Below are 8996 nucleotides of genomic sequence, written 5' to 3' on the forward strand. Positions count from 1 at the left end.
ATCAGAACCATCTTTTTAGATGTGTACTGTGATCAGCTGGACAAATTAAACGCAGCCAGAAGTCTCCAGCAATTGCTAATCATAAGGGCATTATTTTTCAACACGACAATGCTAAACCTCACCCATCTTTGCAAACGCAGCAGATGTTATTGGGGCTTACCTGGGAAGATTTGCCTTACCCTCCATATTCGTCCACCTTTGCGCCTTTAGATTTCCACCTATTTCGGTCTCTTCAAAATTTATTGAATGGGCAGACTTTCAACTCTGAAAAAAGTGTAAAAATTCTCCCTGAAGAGTTTTTCGCTAGAAAAGACAGAAAATTCTTCAAGCGGGGGAATAATGAATCTGCCCACAAGATGTCAGAACGTAATGGAACAAAGGGAATTATACCATTGATGGAATAAATTGCTTTGTGCTTAAAACTTGTGTCTTATTTTACTTAAAACCGAACGGACGCTTTGGCCAACCCAATATATTATACACACATATTAACAAGTAGGATGAAACGTATTTTCAGTGTTTATATGTCTATATAAGTGTACGTGTGTGTAGGTAGACACATATATATACACACGTCTGGATTTTTTGTGTGTATCAGTCTTGAGAAAGGGCAGTGCGCGTGCCCTTCTCTAAAACTGGTGAGATTGAAGCAGTTAATGTTTAAACTATTGCAGGTCAACATTTGCAGCAAATACATGAGCGGGAGATGCAAAACAGCTGATGTTATGTGGAAAGATTTAGAATAGAGGTTAGTGTGGAACCGGAGAGAGAATAAAGCAAGGGAGACGAGACGTAGAGAGACGTACAGATGTGAGTGCCTGAGTAGTGGAGGTATGTGACCAGTATCTCCGAGGAGCAGAGGCCATTATAACGGAGATAGAAAAGCGAAATAATGAACCAGAGGCTGGCGCGTGTCTCTTAGTTATTGAATGCAAACTGATTGACTGGCTGTTCTTTGATTCCACTCCAGGACAATGTGTGCGGCGCGTAGCGGCAGCAGCATCCCGAATGTGAAAGAAATATCTCACTGCGGGGCTCACTTTGGCATTGTAGATTTTCAGCAGCTGTTGAGGACTGGAATATTTTCTAGCCTTAAAGAGAAAGGTTTGTCTTTGGGAAGCAGTTCTAGCTATACGAAAGATGTGCTTTCACCAGTAGAGATCCTCAGTGATTGTGAGGTCCAGCATTAGTGCCGCTAAGGATTAGTGTGGGCATGGTGTGGTGATGTTTTCTTCTTGATATAAGTAGTGTTTTAGTTTTTGTTGTTTAAAGAGACAAAATTTGCATGGCTCCGCAGGAGGATGCCCTCGAGGATTTCGATTATGAATCAAGTGTAGATGTAGGTTCCTTGTGAACGGAGCATGATCAGATTAGAGAGAAATGAAGGGTCGAGTTGTCTGCATAAGAGTGGGTGTTGTTTAAACGAGGTGGCAAATAGGCCATTGATGTAGAGAAGGAAGAAAGTGGAGGACAAAACCAAACCCCTGGGGAACATTGGAGCTGCTTGAGAGAAGAGCAGAAAGAGCTTAGCCAACACATGCTGTAATGGTGCATATGAACCGGAAGCTTCCGAGCCAAGAGATGAGAGATGGGTGAAGCCAGTAGGCAGGAAGTTATGACAGAATTACATGCCAGACATGATTAAAGGCTTTACTAATATCTAGAGCAACAACATTGCTTTCACTGAACTTCAAAAGCGAAAGCGCACTTACCCCGAAGTGCCTTGCAGACATTCCGAGATTTCATTCCTCTAGACTCTGCATGTACAAGATTTTAAATGAGAAGAGATTGCTTATTCTTCCTGGGGCTGACAATTTTGTTTTAGTATCTTCACGTACGGAACCCGTTCAATACAAATCAGAACCCACTGGTGAGTGAAATTTCTAGCGGATCTGGCTCAGTAGAAGCCGAACTGGCATTTGCTGAGGAGAGAGAGAGGTAGGGAAAGATAATTCTAAAATGCTGGAGAACGTCATTGTTAATGATTGACTCCATTATATTGGAGATGTTAGAAATGAAATTTTTCTTTGAACTTTTTTGTTGGTGTAAAATTATATGTAAATATCAAAAATACCATAATATACTGTCATTTCTCGATCGAAATTTTTTGCAATATTTTTGGTGCTGTAACAGTATTACAGTTTAGCTTCATTACATTATTGTTTAAGTTAATGAACTTGTTCTATGATCAGGAAGGGAGGATCGGGTAACTTGCAATTTTTCATGCAAAAAGCGTAGTTTTTACCTCAGCTCATCCCTTACAATTTTATCCTTACGTTTATGTGTATTTATTGTGTGTATTCTTTTCCTTTTAGCATCAACGGATAGGATTATATGGGGACAATTTGTGTCAAGGAGATTAAGAAGCGGTGAGAAAAACCTTCAATAAAACTAGATGCAAAAAAGTTACTGAAAAGAATTTCTCTCTTCTCATTGAAAATCCACGAGCAAGATACATACAGAATCACCAGCCTTTACATGTCCGATCTACTTTTGTGGCTGCATGTAAAGGTTTGAACTAGAAATCATTTAAGAAACAGCTGTTCATCACCTTCTTTTTCTAGTCTTCACGACTCTCCATAGTATGTAAAGTTAATAGAAGCCACAAGAGACCTCTCAACGTCTCAAGAAATAAAGGCCTTTGGTTTTACTTGTACCATATTTTTGGTCATAATATCTACAAACCATCAATGAGACCTACAATAAAATATTATTCCCCGTATGCTACACATAGAAACGTCTAGAACAGAAATCTGCCGAGTGGTTGACATGGAATCTTTCACTATTATATTTCAACCCTTTATTCCACTCTCACACTGTTTTCTCACAGTCTACTTTCTACCACTACTACAATGTTCTCTTCTTGAAACTAAATTGTTGTAAACCATCTCAATTGATGTTTTCTAATGCACTCGTCTCTCCACCTCATCATCCATTATTGTCTCTCCACCAAGGCCCATAACTAGCAACTTTGTCAAATCATTCCTTGTCAGAGCGTCCTCCTTTCTCGGATCCCCGTCTTACCCCTCTATTTTTTGCACCCGTCCTTCTCAACAATTTTGGAAGGCCGCTAAAAATGGTGTGTTTATTCTCTTCACTCCTAAGAAAACCATTTAAAGAAATCAAGTAATTTTTTCAAGTCCTTTTCTAACTGTAATCATTGTTGTTTAACACAAGGCCGACCTTGATTGAGTGGGTCCTTGATCAACAGAGTCCTAGCTATGAGCAGCTTCATTCATTGTTTATAACGATATGGTGTGATTTGAAGGAGAGCTATCTGCTATTTCCAGTACGTGGAAGGATTCTTCATTGGTTCTTCAGGTCGTCTAACTGAAATTAGACTGTAATTAGACTTCGTAGTTTTTCTTTGTTAATATGGCATATAACAGGTGAGAAGTGCCACCTTTCAAAGCTATATGTGTTGATCGAATGACAAGAAACACATGAATGAGCGTAATAACAACACATCTCTTCCCATTCGTTCCAATGTCACTGTTCACTTTCATGGTTGACTTAAAATACAACTTTCCTATCTGTTACTAAAAACCTTATAAATCTTTTTGTATTCCTTTCACTAATCATATACCCATGTTTTTTGTTTGTTTTTTTTTATATTGTCGACAGTAATTATACGTGATAGGCAATAGTTTTATTATTGGGATTATTAACTTGTCACAGTATCCAGTTACAGCAGCACTAAATAATGCACACGTCCGCTTTAATGTTTTGCTGACCCGGGTAATGAGCAACGGAGAATAATATTGTCTCTTTAGATGAATCCGTTAATCAATGATGTATTGCATTATTACATTTTCCTAGTTACAGTATAGAAATTACAGTGACTAGAATCGTTTCACTTACGTCAATGATATATGTCATGGCAAAACAATATCCTGTTCCACTTTGTTTATAATTCTGAACAACTGATTGAGACGGATGACATATCTCACTAACAGTATCTTCATTAAATCTCAGCAACAAAACATCTATTTTTACACTATTAGGTTTTAAAATAGAATTCAGAGATGGCCTAAAGCTAATTAGCTAACGTTATTGCGCAAGCGAATCCAAAAGGCCTGTTTTCTGCGACGGTACAGCCTTCCTAGGAATGGAACGCACTGTAGTTACTGTAGTATGTTTCCAAATATCAGGGTAGGTCCTTGTAGAGAGAGAGAAAGATTCAATGGTTTGGTATGTATTTAGTTTGTCTAAGAACGAGGCTAAAGTTTGTAGGGAAGAATATAATCGATCCAAGTTTGTTGCAGAATTTGAAATATTGACCCATTAGGAATAAAAGGCAACACCGAATTTAGTACTATAAACACCCTGTCTAAGTTGACTATACATATAACAAGCTTGTGGTATATGAAGCCATCTACTCGAAAATGTGAGCTGTCAATTACTATGATATCCTTCGGAAGATATTCTTCTACAAGAACAGACTCTTATTCTAGTACAAACGTATGGCCTTACTCTATCTTTTTTGCTATGTGAATAAGTCCTTTCATTTCATTTGCTACCCACAAGCTAGATGGTACTTTTATTTTTCTTTATGTTGCTTCACAAATCAGTTTCACGATTGCTCTTACCCCAAAACAAACAGTGTGGATTAAAAGCTACTTTTCCATGTTTTAAAGTTACCTTGCCAAAGAAGCTTTCACCTCTTCTAGCATTCACCTGTTCTCTACTTTTGGTCAACCATGATTTTTCACAACGACACACGATTACAAATATCTAGTGTAGAATCACCTTGTCTTGGAACCTCATTGAGTGTATTGTAGGTGCGCTGTCATGATACACAGCGTCTTCAGCAATTCTAGACTTGGCAGAGACAATTTTTCTCCAGATCTGAACACAAGAGATTTCTCCAAAAAAGATAAATGGAAAAAAAGAAAGAGAAAAATTATCCTACTACAGAACTGGTACTTTATTAATCGACCAAAGAATGAAAAGCAAAGTTGTCTTTAAAAGGACTTGAATTCAAAGCGATGATTGCCAGAACGATTACGGCAAAGTGATCTGACCGATGCACCAACGACTTCGCTACTTAGCCGCCTACTGTTAGAACATACTTGATTAAATCAGAACAACTCTTCATGCTCATTTACTGTCTGCGAATTATTTTCTGCTCAGCACATTAATACATTTCCCTAAAAACATGACTTAACCCAACTGCGACAATGTTGTCATTTCAGACAGAACTTATTTCTGTCTAAAACTGAAAAATAAACAAGCATTAAAGAACAAAAAGAAATATTTGAGAAAATGTTAGAAACGACTTTAATGTTCTTAATAATGATATAGTTAGTTTTTTTCCTTTGAAATATTACAGTTTACAACTTCAATCTATATTTTGTTTTCCTCAAGAGAGTAACCAGAGATGCAAAATGTATTTCTTTATCATCTCAGCTCTTGAGGGAGAGGAAAAGATCGCTTTGTTAAGCAGATTTCTGTTCTTTCTTCAAATAAATTGAAGTTGTGTTGACCATCTTGTTTGTAGAAACATTAATTTTATTGTTAATTTGATTAAATTTCTCGTTTTGAGCTCCATGTTTGGGATTAACTGTCTTTGTTATTGATTGTTTTTCACTGGATTATAATCTTTGAAGTGTGACAGATTTTCCAGAGCTTTAAATATGTTTTTTGATCATTAAAATTTCACTCTGGAATCTGTGGCCATCTCCTCAATTAAACTACAAAGAACATAACAATAATTGGAAGACATAATGAGATTCTTTGATAAGTTTTAGCTTTTTTTATTTTAGCTTTCTTTCTGTTGTAAAATTATCTTCCAACAACTTAGTCTAAATACTATCATCTTTCGAAAGCTTTCTAGAATAGTTTAGTATTTCCTGTCTAGAGCGGAGGTTGGCAGAATCGTTAAAGCTGTTTTACGTTTTGGCTCTTTATGTTCTGAGTTTCAACCCCATTAAGGTCGGCTTTTCTTTTCATTCTTTGATGGTGGTGGTGGGGATAAAATAATTCAAACACTAAGGTTGATATTATCGACTGTTGCCTCCTCCCAAAATTATTCTTTTGTTCCTATGAACACGAATCATTATTTCTTATTAAATGATATTTCGTTTTTAGAATTCTTTCCCAAATTGTAATTGTCATTAACAAGATTGCATCTAATGTAATATTAATTATCTAGATGAGTTGGTCCTTCTTTCAGGTTAAGTTCACTTCATTTTAACTCATTTAAGATTATTTAACATTTATTGGTGTGGATATAATTGGCATGCTCCGCTTGTCTTTCTCTGGTGAGATATATTTTCCATCAAAAATAATCAGTCAAAAGTATTATATTATTTTGAAAACTAAGAGATGACTGAGCGACAAGATGTCTGGGATGAATTATTGTTAACAGTTATAATTTAGAGATGAAACACGTCTTCAATATTTATATTTTAGTGTGGATGTTAAGTAGTTATTAAATAATCGATGAAATTTTTTATTCTATTTATTTAACTGGGAACGTAATGTATAGATTTTTACAGCAGTTGAATAAATAACAGTATTTCAGAATTAACAAATAAAAGAACATTTAGTCACTGAAACAAGTTGATGTATAATATTACAGTGATTCATATATAGCGAGGACAGTTTAAGATAAGAAAATAAGAACGACTTTTCGCACGATTTACCAATATAATTCTACATGATGTCTTTAACCGTTATCAACATTTGAAGGTAAAATGATTACCTCCCGTAGAATCTAATAGCTCTCTTTTCAGAAATTTGCTCACCTTTTATATAGCGTCAGCAAAAAGCTCCAGTACATTCTGTAAATAACTTGGCGGTATGATTTCAGCCCACCAAGCGATCAAATTGGTCCCTTGAAATTGGTTTACTTTTATGACAGCCGTGGTCCGAAGCTGGAAAATATGAATGCAATAGTTCAAAATGCACTGTCATATCGCTATAATATCTACGTTTCGGTCGGTTTGAGTTTTGATGTTTGCTAGTGAACTATTCCTGGATATGAACATATTGCCGGATTCGGGAGTTTTGTCTTCAAAATATAGGTATCTTATTTGATCAAGTCAGGAAGTATGTATAGAAACAGAGTAACACTTTTGATTATAGGTCAAACGAATCTAAACGTAGTGTTTATGTAAATATTTAAAACATATTTCATCTCTAAAGAGAGGATTATTGGTCAAGTAATTAAAAAGTAAATTAACTATTAATTTTAAAATCCAGACATTAAAAATTGACAATTTTATTTTGCACTTCTACATAAATGAATTCTGAACTAAACAAATGGCTGTCTTCCAGCTTATAAACAAGTAAAAAAATAGATTGTGGCTTCTAATTCACACAACATATCATTTCATATGAATTTTTTTTCTTCTCTGTTCCTAAAATATAATCTTCCATGCGAAGATATAAAAATCCATAGTTATAACCAACTCTCCAGAGTCAGTCGCATTAATTAAATTCTGTTATCTCTCTTGTCGAACTGAGTAATATTACTTTCTGCTACAGGCACAAGGCCTGAAATTTTGGAGTAGGGGCTAGTCGATTACATCGACCCCAGTATTTTACCGACTCCGAAAAATGAGAGGCAAAGTCGGCCTTCGCGGAATTTGAACTCAGAATGTGAAGATGGGCGAAATGTCGCTGAGCACTTTGCCAGGCGTGCTAACCATTCTGTCACCTCGCCGCCTTCGAATTGAGTAACGTTAATTTTATAAAACCCGGGTATAATGGATACCTGGTTTCTCGTATGAAACATTATTTGCCACAACCTCAAAAAATAGAAATATTGCTTAGTTGTTTGCTTACTTCACAGCAAATACATCTTTATTTATAAACAGAATTCGTTTTCTTTCAGTAAATTATGATGGCAGCCCAAAAATTAAGCTTTACTGATATTGGCCTGAACCAAGAGTTCTGCAAGCTCTTTACGATTAAACATGAAAAGTTCAAAGAAGCTGGTCTACTCTGCTGATTGTTGCATTATACTACAATACAAATATAATGTTATATTGATTTTAAAAACTAAAGAAATAACTATAAAAAAATATACTTTCTGAAATATGGATAACAAATTTCTACACAACTTTTAAAATTTTATAAATTTATCTGCATAATCCCAGAAAAGCTTCTTTTGTTTTTGTATATTTAAGTGAACTAATACTTTATTTTTTATTTTTTGTTGTGTTTTTTTCGTCGCAGATTTCATTTAGAGTAGTTAATGCATTCAAATCTCAAAGTAACAATAGCACTCTAATAACATTCATCTCTATGCAAAATTATAAAAACAATATTCATTGTTAGTTCCCTCTGCTAACACAAACCAATTTCTTTGACAGATACGACATGAAAATAGTACTCAGTCTTAAAATAAAGTTCACAATATACTCTATTGTCTCCATCGCATCCATTCATCTCTCTATCTTTACATTCGTTATTACCACTTAGGTCTGACTATTGAAATGGAGGTCTTTTCAAGAAGTATTTTTATGTTCGAATCAAACATACTCATCAGATTAATGTGCGCATACATACATACATACGTACGTATATATGTATGTATGTGTGTATGTATATGTTGTGTGTATGCATGTGTAATACATATCGGCAATCAGCATGGCAGGATCTGTATAAACTTACATTTCACAACCGTTCACATCTGAAAATGGGCCTTTGTACTTGAAATATATAAAGGTTACTTAACTTTCCATCTTTACATTGTTAGACACGCTCTTCCTTTTCATTATTTGCAATGTTACTAATGCACACACACACACACACACACACACACACACACACACACACACACACACACACACAAGCATACACACACAAATGTATGTATGTATGTATGTATCAGCAACGTCATAAAGAAAATTTGAATACATAAACATATTTTAAGATAGATACCGAACTGAGTATAATAAAACCGAACTTTTAGAATAGACAGTTAAGCCTATAAGAGATTTATTGTATCTGGTGTATAAGTCTAAAACGTGTGTCTGTTGAAAAGC

The 8996-nt window shown here is 35.2% G+C and overlaps 1 long non-coding RNA gene across 2 annotated transcripts; it reads right to left on the bottom strand.

Annotated features, from left to right (window-relative positions):
* Nucleotides 1-5000: 5000 nt before the first annotated feature.
* LOC106875117 (uncharacterized) lies at nucleotides 5001-8776 on the bottom strand. Of its 2 annotated transcripts, none has more exons than XR_001410083.2 (3): nucleotides 8623-8776; nucleotides 6750-6878; nucleotides 5001-5693 (listed from the first exon to the last, which is right to left on the bottom strand). It is a non-coding gene; the product is annotated as an uncharacterized LOC106875117 (long non-coding RNA). The 2 variants fall into 2 exon arrangements; XR_016243141.1 differs by having other exon boundaries at nucleotides 6750-7970.
* Between the last annotated feature and the right edge of the window lie 220 nt (nucleotides 8777-8996).

Source organism: Octopus bimaculoides, chromosome 9, assembly GCF_046866305.1.
Source record: "Octopus bimaculoides isolate indiv1 chromosome 9, ASM4686630v1, whole genome shotgun sequence".
NCBI classification, from domain to species: domain Eukaryota; kingdom Metazoa; phylum Mollusca; class Cephalopoda; order Octopoda; family Octopodidae; genus Octopus; species Octopus bimaculoides.